The sequence below is a fragment of the Zea mays genome, chromosome 3 (genome assembly GCF_902167145.1).
Source record: "Zea mays cultivar B73 chromosome 3, Zm-B73-REFERENCE-NAM-5.0, whole genome shotgun sequence".
NCBI classification, from domain to species: Eukaryota; Viridiplantae; Streptophyta; class Magnoliopsida; order Poales; family Poaceae; genus Zea; species Zea mays.
Genome location: NC_050098.1, coordinates 178,351,596 through 178,363,875, shown reverse-complemented (window position 1 = coordinate 178,363,875; position 12,280 = coordinate 178,351,596).

Below are 12,280 nucleotides of genomic sequence, written 5' to 3'. Positions count from 1 at the left end.
ACATACGTTCATTGCTCAACAAGTTGTGGAGAATAATGTGCATGAACTCGCCAAAGGTGGGAGCTCACGTGAAGTGTAAGGCTTACCAAAGAGGATGGTTAGAGCTGAGCATTGCTTTTAAAGTTGGTCAAAATTTTATTAGCAGTTACTAAGTATAAGTAAATACCAACCCAATTAAGAAAAGTAATAACATCACCTGCGATGCAATGCATATGACAAATTGAATTTAGTTCCATAAATTAATCATGTGAGGGTTCGAGCTGCTCATGACCGTGAGCACGGCTAGTATACCAGTTTTACACTCTGCAGAGGTTGCGCATCTTTACCCACAAGTCATGTTACCCATTTGCCAAGGGATCGCGACTTCCCATACACCTCTACCAAGGAGGCGAGGCATGGTAACACTACGAGGCCTTTACAAAGTTCCACTAGCTTCAGAAAACCCGCTACAGTTTATAGGAAGCTCCAATGTAGGGATCCCTTGCCTGACCGCCATCGCAGCAAAATCAACCAAGGACCTCCCTACACTGACCACTACCCTACTGCCCTTGCCCCTTTCGGGTAAGGTAGTCCTCCACTAGCTTTCCTAATTAATCAGCCAAGGGCGTCCATAAACCCTTGTGGTAGCACTGTTTTCCCGGGTGGTCGCTCCATGTTCCAATTAACATAATGATCTTATCATGAACAGTAAATAACAACGGATAACAAAAGTATAATCATGAATAATGTATCTTCATACCCAAAACCACATAAAGCACTAGCAAGTACTACCCAAAAAGTTCAGTGGTAAACAAGGTATAAAGATAATCAAACTAGGGTAACCTATTGGGTCCCATCAAAATTAACCTATGCAGATCATTATGATTAATTAGAACATGAGTGGGTAAAAAGAAGTGATCAAGGGCACAACTTGCCTAGGACTTGAGATTCCAGGTACCAACTTGCTCTTCATGTGACACGTGTCCTCACGCTAGTCGTAGCAATACAGACAAACAGTGCATAGGCAAAATTAACATCACACCAAACATAAGAATAAATTGTGTAATATTAATCTATGCGTTGCTATGAGATCATGGGCTCGAGAAGCACTGTAATCGGAGTTACAGTTATTTAATTATGATTTTCTGAAGTCTTATGTGATTAAACAGGAAAACTTAATTCTAGGTCGTTTATAAATCATGTGAGAAAGATAATCGAAATAATTAACTAACTTTCTCTTGATCAAATTATACTTGATTAGAAAACATACTCTAGCTCCCATTATAAACATAGACATAGTAATCTTTGGTTAGTGAGGTAAATTTACTAAATATAGGATAAATAAATGACTGATATAAAAGTATATAATATGATATAATTAAGGCTAACACTGTGCAGGCAATTTTATTGCGAAGCTAATGCAACTTGAATGGATCAAATCGGAGTTAAAATGAATAAGTTATGGAGTAAACAAGTTTCTATGTATTTTAACACTTATTTTATAAATTTCTGGGATTTATGGACTGTGGACGCAAATACCAGAGAACTCGGGGTTTTTTTATAAATTCCAGGGCCCCGGTTGTAAGGGTTTCCCTATAGTCGAGGACGGAGGGTTATTTGTGGCAAAGGGTAGGGGCTCATAAGAAAGAATGCCAAGCGAAGGGGTATGAACATTTCCCAGCCACCCGATCTGATCTGGACGGCCCAGATCAGTCCTATCATTTAAATGAACCGGTATACACTTGGAGCCATTGGATTCCTAATGGATGCCCAGGATTTTAAAATACCCAGCTCAACTCATTCTCGTCGGATCTGAATCGAACGGCGCTGGTCAGTCCTATGACTAGATCCGATCTGAGCCACCCATCCGTAATCAGACGACCGACGTTCTTCTTCCCAACCACCTTGCGCTTGGCCCCGACCGCATACAGTACCGGCGCGGCGGCAGCCATGGCCAGCGCGCTTGTTCCTCGCACAAGCGCCCTGAACACCAATATGATGAATGCTATACGTAGATTAGATATATAGGAACTGAAGGAGGGGTTCCCTACCGGTACATACGCGGCACAGAACTCTGCCCATGGTGACCAGCGGCCATACGGCGGCAATTACACCTTGACGAGCGATTTCGGTCAACCTAGCCATCGTTCTTGCACGGGATGTCGACGAGGACCATCGAGGTGAACTTGTGAAGACCACAGACGATCGTATGTCCACACAACGACACTGCAGACGCCGGACGACGGTGACCCTTCATCACTGCCGGGCGCCGGTGAGGTTCTGCAACCCTGCCACCGTGACGTCACAGACCCCGACTGTGTGTCCCAGGGAACACCCCAGAAAGGCGTAGCGAAGCACTCAGCCCTCCCCAGAGAATGCCGAGCACCCCACAGCCTGGAGCATGACGGCGGCGACACATCCTCAGTTCTTCGATGCTCACCATGGTGATCTGGTTTGGGTTCAAGGGGGCACGACCATGGATTTATAGGCCCGAGCGCGACAGGATTCCGACCCAGTTTTCCCCAGCTCCCGCAACCATCTTTGGAGATCGTTGGAGAAGATCACGGAAGGTTGGCTGGGAATCGGCTGGGGAGTCTCCGCGCCCAGTAGATTGGATTGACCAACACCAGTAAAGAGGGAGCTTCTTACATCCTGGTCCCACAGGCAGCCCACGGAGCAGCGTGAGCTGAGGGCATGACGCGTGGGTCCCACCCATAGTGTCCAAGGCGCGCACGCAGTACTGGGCCGCACAGGAGTGGAAACGGCCGATGGGCCGGGAACGGATAAAATTTGGCCCAGGTAGGCTGATAGGTTTGATCTTTTTTTATTTCAGAGTTCTTCCTCCAAATTTAATTCAAATTCAAAAATTCCTATTTAAAATCTCCCAAGTGTCAAAATTAATATAAATATGACCTCTACTATTTTCAATATTATTATTTATTATTTTCCTTATTATTTATGGGAAGCATAAATGGTCTCATTAAAATTCCCTCTCTCATTTTCTTAATTCCTTTTAAATTCTATTTCTTTCAAACTTAAACTTGTCTCATGCAACATAGAAGAAAACTTTAACATGAGATGCCTATTTCTATATTTATTTATTTATTATTTGACTGCTTTATTTCCCTTAAGTGAGTATGTACAAAGAAAAGGGAAAACACACAATTCCCAAAACGTTTTTATGTAAATCCGTGTATTTATTTTATTATTATTATTTTACCTTATACAAATTTTAGGGCTTTACAAATCCTACCCCCTTAACAGAAATCTCGTCCTCGAGATTTGTAAGAAAAGGGATGCATCCAGTTGGGTTTGAAATTTGATTTCTCATTTGGTTTAGGAACCAAAGGTTTTGTTTCAAGTTTTTAAATAGTAGTTAGTAGATGTTTTGGAAAATATCGATATTGTATGTCTAGCCATCCATTATGTCAGATGAGGTACAGTTATGGCAAGTAGAGGTTGTGGCAAGGGTATAATAAGTAAAGACTTCATCCTGAACTCTGGATCTTGATTCCTTTGGAGGTATGCCTTGACTCTTATTATTCCTCAACGAGTTTGATCTCCTTCTTCTCGGGTCTTGATGTCTTCATCCGGATTAGGGACAAGAGGTTAAGATAGATCTGTAGGTAACACATTAGTAGATTGGGTAGCTAATTCAGTAGGTAGCTATAAGTTGAACGAGATTAGTCAGATTATAGTTTGGTTGTTTGCTTCTAGATGGGTTGGATAAGTTATGATAGTTGAAAATATTGGGTGCTTATAATTTTATGTCGGTCTATACAGATTTTTGCAACCCAGGGCATAAGTCAAGTACTTGTATATGGCTAAGCTGGTATAGGGAATCGGTTTAGGTTAATCGTGTTTATAGGAGTAGGGTCTAATTTATGCCACCAGCATTATCCAACTTGTTTAAGTAACTCCCTTTAGATTAGGTAGGGTTGAGATTAGATTGGATATAACTAGATTAGACCAGATAATATCTACTTAATTTATTTTGGACTAGATCATGGTTGTTACACTAGGATGGGATAAGCAAAAGTGGTTAGGATAAGATAAGATAAGATGAATCTATTGAGATAAGAGAGAATTATTTAAGATAAGATGGATCTATAGATACACTTTATTGGAGGATAATCTAAGTTATTTAGTTATATCATGAATTTTATTTATTTATATCTATACGTATATGTAGATATAATTGTGGACATTACTCCACAACTATTCACACTCAATCAAAGATCCAAATCACACAAGTATCATAAGAACAAACACTCAAGCGTATAGATAACTATAAAAATAGTTTTGTTTTTGTTCCTAGGAGTAGGTCTCCTATTCCTAAAAGTCACTTTAGGTACGGGATTTCAAAGTGTGAAATCCACATTTGTCTTTAGAAAGAAAAGGTAAGAATAATCAGAGTAAAGCGGAAATAGATGAGAAAAGATTAAGAAAAGTTTAGAAAAGAATCATAGTAGCAAAGGTAAGTAGAGAATGGTTGTCCAGTTCTATCTAGGTTTCGTCCTACAGTCAACATTCCTCTGACACCACTTCTGTCACACCCAGGTTTCGGGGCACCAAGACCTGGGCGCGAACATAATCACCAGGTGTGCTAGGACCAAGTCTCACACATATGATGAATCATGGCACAGGATCGAATGTCACATCTTTACTATATAACCGGAGTTCTATACAAAATAAATAATTACATTATAAGGAGACAACGGTCCAGCAACCCAAAGTTGACTGGGAGACGACGACCTAGACCTCTCACGAACACATCACAACATCCTCCATGCGCCTCATCCTGCGGTACCTGTTCTTGACCTGTGGGGGGGTGTGAGACAGCAAGAGTGAGCTCACATACGTTCATTGCTCAACAAGTTGTGGGGAATAATGTGCATGAACTCGCCAAAGGTGGGAGCTCACGTGAAGTGTAAGGCTTACCAAAGAGGATGGTTAGAGCTGAGCATTGCTTTTAAAGTTGGTCAAAATTTTATTAGCAGTTACTAAGTATAAGTAAATACCAGCCCAATTAAGAAAAGTAATAACATCACCTGCGATGCAATGCATATGACAAATTGAATTTAGTTCCATAAATTAATCATGTGAGGGTCCGAACTGCTCATGACCGTGAGCACAGCTAGTATACCAATTTTACACTCTCCAGAGGTTGCGCATCTTTACCCACAAGTCATGTTACCCATCTGCCAAGGGATCGCGACTTCCCATACACCTCTACCAAGGAGGCGAGGCAGGGTAACACTACGAGGCCTTTACAAAGTTCCACTAGCTTCAGAAAACCCGCTATAGTTTATAGGAAGCTCCAATGCAGGGATCCCTTGCCTGACCGCCATCGCAGCAAAATCAACCAAGGACCTCTACACTGACCACTACCCTACTGCCCTTGCCCCTTTTGGGTAAGGTAGTCCTCCACTAGCTTTCCTAATTAATCAGCCAAGGGCGTCCATAAACCCTTGTGGTAGCACTGTTTTCCCGGGTGGTCGCTCCATGTTCCAATTAACATAATGATCTTATCATGAACAGTAAATAACAACGGATAACAAAAGTATAATCATGAATAATGTATCTTCATACCCAAAACCACATAAAGCACTAGCAAGTACTACCCAAAAAGTTCAGTGGTAAACAAGGTATAAAGATAATCAAACTAAGGTAACCTATTGGGTCCCTTCAAAATTAACCTATGCAGATCATTATGATTAATTAGAACATGAGTGGGTAAAAAGAAGTGATCAAGGGCACAACTTGCCTGGGACTTGAGATTCCAGGTACCAACTTGCTCTTCATGTGACACGTGTCCTCACGCTAGTCGTAGCAATACAGACAAACAGTGTATAAGCAAAATTAACATCACACCAAACATAAGAATAAATTATGTAATATTAATCTATGCGTTGCTACGAGATCATGGGCTCGAGAAGCACTGTAATCGGAGTTACAGTTATTTAATTATGATTTTCTGAAGTCTTATGTGATTAAACAGGAAAACTCAATTCTAGGTCGTTTATAAATCATGTGAGAAAGATAATCGAAATAATTAACTAACTTTCTCTTGATCAAATTATACTTGATTAGAAAACATACTCTAGCTCCCATTATAAACATAGACATAGTAATCTTTGGTTAGTGAGGTAAATTTACTAAATATAGGATAAATAAATGACTCATATAAAAGTATATGATATGATATAATTAAGGCTAACACTGTGCAGGCAATTTTATTGCGAAGCTAATGCAACTTGAATGGATCAAATCGGAATTAAAATGAATAAGTTATGGAGTAAACAAGTTTCTATGTATTTTTAACACTTATTTTATAAATTTCTGGGATTTATGGACTGTGGACGCAAATACCAGAGAGCTCGGGGTTATTTTTATAAATTCTAGGGCCCCGGTTGTAAGGACGGAGGGTTATTTCTGGCAAAGGGCAGGGGCTCATAAGAAAGAATGCCAAGCAAAGGGGTATGAACATTTCCCAGCCACCCGATCTGATTTGGACGACCCAGATCAGTCCTATCATTTAAATGAACCGGTATACACTTGGAGCCATTGGATTTCTAATGGACGCCCAGGATTTTAAAATACCCAGCTCAACTCATTCCCGTCAGATCTGAATCGAACGACGCTAGTCAGTCCTATGGCTAGATCCGATCTGAGCCACCCATCCGTAATCAGACGGCCGACGTTCTTCTTCCCAACCACCTTGCGCTTGGCCCCGACCGCATACAGTACCGGCGCGGCGGCAGCCATGGCCAGCGCGCCTGTTCCTCGCACAAGCGCCCTGAACACCAATCCGATGAATGCTATACGTAGATTAGATATATAGGAACTAAAGGAGGGGTTCCCTACCGGTACATACGCGGCACAGAACTCCGCCCATGGTGACCAGCGGCCATACGATGGCAATTACACCCTGACGAGCGATTCCGGTCAACCTAGCCATCGTTCTTGCACGGGATGTCGACGAGAACCATCGAGGTGAACTTGTGAAGACCACAGACGATCGTATGTCCACACAACGACACTGCAGACGTCGGACGACGGTGACCCTTCATCACCGCCGGGCGCCGGTGAGGTTCTGCAACCCTGCCACCGTGACGTCGCGGACCCCGACCGTGTGTCCCAGTGTAACACCCTGAATTTGGGGGTATAAAATTTCTTTGCTCATATTCACAAATTCAGGTGTTACTTCTCTTTTCACACCCTTCCCAATCTCCTCTTTCTCTTTTCTATAGAAGAAAAGTGGCTATTTTCTTTGTGTAATTATAGTCTATTAGACTAAAACTCAAGGAAGTATGAATTGTGGCATCATGTTAAACCCTAAATTTCACTTTTGTTTGGTGCATAATACTTAGAAGTGCTAATTTGAATTTGTGCCCTATTTGGATTTGAATCAAATAGAGTAAATAAAAAGAAAAGGGAAAAGAATTGTTGGAATAAAAGAAAAAGGAAAGAAGCCCATACCCCTGCCCCCCTCAGCCTTTCGGCCCAGCCGGCCCACCCCGCGCGCGCGCCCCTTCTCCCCCCTCCTCTCTCTGCCCTGGCGGGCCCGCCCGTCAGCGCGACCGCCTTCCCCGCATCCGCGCCCGCTTTCCCCGCTCTCTCTGCTCGCGGGCCCGGGCCGTCAGCTCCCTCGTCTCCGCGTAACCGCCGCCCCGAGCTGCGCGTGCCGCGTACTCCGCGCCCACGTCGCGCGTGAAGCTCGCAACCACCTCGCCCTCGGCCACTTGAGCCCGGAGCCTAGCCCACCCTCTCTCCCTCCCTCATTTGCGCACCTGCAGACCTCCCTTCCACCTCCCCCACGCTGCTCGCACGCCAAAGCGCCGACGCCATTAACCGCCGCCGTCCCGAGCCCGTCCCTCCGTCGACGTTGGAGCCCCGCCGTGCCCTCTGCCACGGTGAGCTTCGCCTCGACGTCCGCAACCCGGGACACGCCCCAATTTCCCCTCTCCCTCCCCAATTTCCTCTGCCCGCGCTCACCCGTCGTCCTCTGCGCAGTCACCGTGGTCCGCCACCGTCGACTCGGGCTACCGCCGCGCTTTCGCCGTCACCGAGGAGTCCCCGGAGTTCTCCTTGAGGTAAGGAACCTCCCCTGCCCTCTCCCTTCCTTTCTATTGCTCCCTGCTGCGCTTAATTCCTCGCCAGAGTCGATTAACGCCGCCGCCGAGCCGCTTCGCCGTGGACCGCCCCCCTCCGGTGCCCCTGTCCCGACCTAGCCCCCACCAGAAGATTCCCCGCGCCTTCCCCAACCTCCCCGGCCATCCCGGTCACCCTAAGGACCCGCAGAGCCCCCGCGCCCCTTGTCTCCGGCGAGTTCCCCGCCGCGGGAACGGGCGTCGCCGCCTCTGCTAGCCGGAGGGGAGGACAGAAGCCAGCCGCCAGATCTCCGCCGTCCATCTTAGATCGGACGACCCTGTTTCAAATAGCCCGAACCCAACCTTAGCCGTCCGCCTGAGATCCGACAGCCCAGGGCCGTTTCCCCCCCCCCCCCCCCCCCCGCACCCCGCCTTCCTGTCAACCGGGCCCCGCTTGTCAGCCGTCCGCGCCCGCGCTGCCCGCCGACCCCGCCTGTCAACCATCCGCGCCCGCGCTGCCCGCCCGGCCCCGCCTGTCAGCCGTCCGCGCCCGCTCTACCCGCCCGGCCCCGCATGTCAGCCGTTCATGCCGCCGCGCGCTCGTGCGCCCGCCCGCAGATCTAATCTCGGGCGTTGATCCGAGATCCAACGGCCGTAGGAGCCCGATACCCCTTCGCCCGCGCAATTTCTTAAAGAGACCCCCGGTTTTCTGCAAATTAACTCGTCGTCCCTGGATCTTCGCAATTAGGTCCTCAGACCTTTTATTTAATCCAAAATAAGTATTTAAGGAATATTTTCAATCCCTAATCTTGTAAAATTCATAACTTTGTCATATGAACTCCAAATTAGGTGCTTCAAATTGCAAAATGTTCATAATATTCTTATCTATCTATTTAAGCAATGTTTCCCTGCCGTTTTTATGTCCCAATTAATAGTTGATCATTAGGGTAAAATTAATGTCATTGGAACCCTATTTGAGATAAATAGAAGATGGTAGACTTTAATAAGAGTTGGAGCACCTAAGTTTATGGACTTAACACCATGTAATGATTTAACCCCACCACTGACTTAGACCTGATTAGTGGATAAGGAATCACTTTGTATAGTCATCTACCCTAGACCTAGGGAACACCAGATTGCCAATCCTTTTCTACTGTGTACTTGTGATCTCTCTGCTGCATATGTTTGGTATATTGCTTTTGTTTGTTAATTCCCAAGTGCATAGAATGAATGATTACTTTACGTAGACAACGGGCAGTCTGTGTTTCCCGAGGAAGTTGCAGAAGAAGTCCCTGATCAGCAGTTTGGTGAAGGCAAGTGTCCTTTGACCCATTATGTCTCATTCACTTTTAATGCACTGTCCCGCATTACTTAATTGAAACCTAAGGATTGACTAGCTTTCTATTTACCTTATCCTTATTTACCTTTTGGGTTATCATGGTTAGCATTTTGCTATTGCCTTAACTTAATCAATGAACATGATGTGAACATTTATGATACGATGCTGTTATCCTGATTATGTTGATGATCTTGTGATACTCTAGGGGGCTCAGGCTGTTTCCTGAGTACCTCTCCGTAAGGACCTGTTCGTTGAGAGACCACTCGGGATAACAGTGCAACCATGAGGGTGAAATGGGATGCCCTTAGCTAATTAATTAGAGGAACTAGAGGTGTAGTTGCTTAGCCGTCATGCCGTCAATGGGGTCCAGGCACAGTGCTTGCTCTGCCGAGGCTGAGTGCCAAGGTTCTTTCGTTTTGCTTTTTGTTAGTCACTCTCCTGCGGGGAGGGGTACTATGTTTATCAAACAGGAGAAACCTAACGGGCAGCTATGATCTCTAGGGAATCTTTGTAAAAGCTACGTAGTGATGCCCTGCCGGACCACCTAGGTAGTGGTCAATGGGGATTAGCTCTCCCCGGGTGGAAAGGGAATCATGACTCATGGGTAAAGTGTGCGACCTCTGCAGAGGGTAGTGAAACTGATATATCAGCCGTGCTCACGGTTAAGAGCAGCCTTGGGATCCTCTTTGATTAGAGATACTCCGGATACACCTCAGATGATGACTTTAAGGATGATGGTTAATGATGGTGACTTTAATTATGCATTCTAGTAATTCCTCTCTGAGGGGGTACTTTATGAGATTATAACTTGGATTTGGTGATAAAATTTGGCTTCTACTAACAATAAATACTTGACCAACTAAAAGCAACTGCTTGAGCCTAACCCCACATAAAGCTAGTCCACTTCAGCCAAACGGGGCATTTGCTGAGTACGTTGATGTGTACTCATCCTTGCTTTACCACAAAACACCAGGTTGTCCACATTGTAACCACTGCTCAGGAGAAGACGAAGCCGTGGAAGGAGACTTCTAGGAGTTCCAAGACTACGACGAGTTTTAGGTGTGGGTTGACGGCAACCCCCAGTCAGCTGCCTGTGAAGGCCTTATCTTTACTGCGTTTCGCTAGCACTTTGATTTATCTGTTAAGTTGATGACTATGTGGATGTCTACGACTCTGTGTTGTAATAAGTTAATACTCTTTTATGTTATTATTCGAGCAATGTGCGTTGATGCTCATTTATGTAACCGCTGTGTACGTGAGTTCTGATCCTGGCACATACATAGTTCGCATTCGGTTTACCTTCCAAAACCGGGTGTGACATAAGTGGTATCAAAGTCGTGCTGACTGTAGGACCGCTGACCTAGAGTAGCACTGGTCGTACTAAGGACTATTGACCTTCCCTCTCACCTTGACCTCTGATGTTACTTCAAAAGTCGGTCACCTCGACCAACCCTATGTTTTACTACATATATATACTATATTATACCTTGTTAAAATTTTATTTTGTTCTGTCTATGGTTTATTCACATGTCATATTAGTTCTGTTCTTACTCTTATGCTTACGGTGTCTTTTGTAGATGGCTCGTCTTAGACACACTGCACGTAAGTCGGTGATTCCTTTCCTGTCGTCTCGCCTTGCGGAGCGTCCTCTGCGCCGCACCGTGTTCGGTCAGTCGAGTCACCTGGAGAGACTGCACCACCGCCTGCGTGAGGAGCAGGAACACCGGCGTCAGCACAGAGAGCAGCAGGGCTCTTCCTCCCCACCTGAGCAGGAGGTGGAGTCCGTGAGGCGCCGCTCCTCTATTCCTCAGCTGGAGGCGCCCCCTGCACCACCGCGGGATGCCCCGGCTGTTGGAGGAGCTACTGGAGGAGGTCCTGGAGGAGACCCCGATGACGACGACTCAGACCACAGCACGGAGTCCTTTGAGCCGCAGGAGGCGGAAGGATGGGTCGCCCGACCCATCACCCGTGACGCCGCTCGCGGTTGTCACTTCCACGACGCACTCGACACCTTGTTGCGCCAGACTTTCGACCGGCACACCTGGTCGATCGAGTATCGTTGTGTAGTCTACTAGCATAGTCGCGGGAGGTACCCGGACCGCTGGGAGGCTACCTGCCTAGTTCGCCGTTCGGAGGACGACCTTCGGGGTGCGGAGGCCGTTTCGGAGCACTACTCCATCTCCGAGAGGGACACTGCAGAGGCGGCTATGCAGGATGCAGCACGGCGTGCACTCTCCCAGTACTGTTCCTTATTCGGTGGGGTGGCCGACGGTCTTAACCTTAGGTACTACCCCCGCCGTCCTACTGGCAGCACAGAGAGTGTGGTTGTCTCACCCGTTGGTGAGGATAACCCTAGGTTGAGCAGCACAGTCAACCTAGTCGCGGTGCTTAACACCAAGCTGGATCACTCTCTGGACGAGCTAAGCAGGGCTCGAACGGAGATTGCTGAGTTGCGTGCTGAGCTGGCAGAGCGCCGCCACCAGGGGGTGGTTCCCCCGCTCCTGTTGGGACTCAGCACCCATACCGCTCGCCGCCACGTGGTCACCACACTTATGGATCCCCTGCCTGTAAGACCAGGATAGATCTAGATCCTTAGATCGTTAGCGTCGGAGTTTGTAATAATTCTTAAGTCAGATGTCTCAGTCTTAGATAGTCAGTTTAGTTTGCTTATCAGTTGCTTACATGCTTGTTATGATGAACTTGTGCTGGATTTGAATCTTTGTAATGACTGTTGCCAACCTGTGGGTTTCCCCTGCAGTTTGGCCTAGCTAGTGATGTTAATGAAGTCAGTTATTTAGTTGGGAAACCATTTACTTCTACTTTCCTTTTTATCTGAGAAGCTGTGTTGAATCATAATGAGGATCAGTGA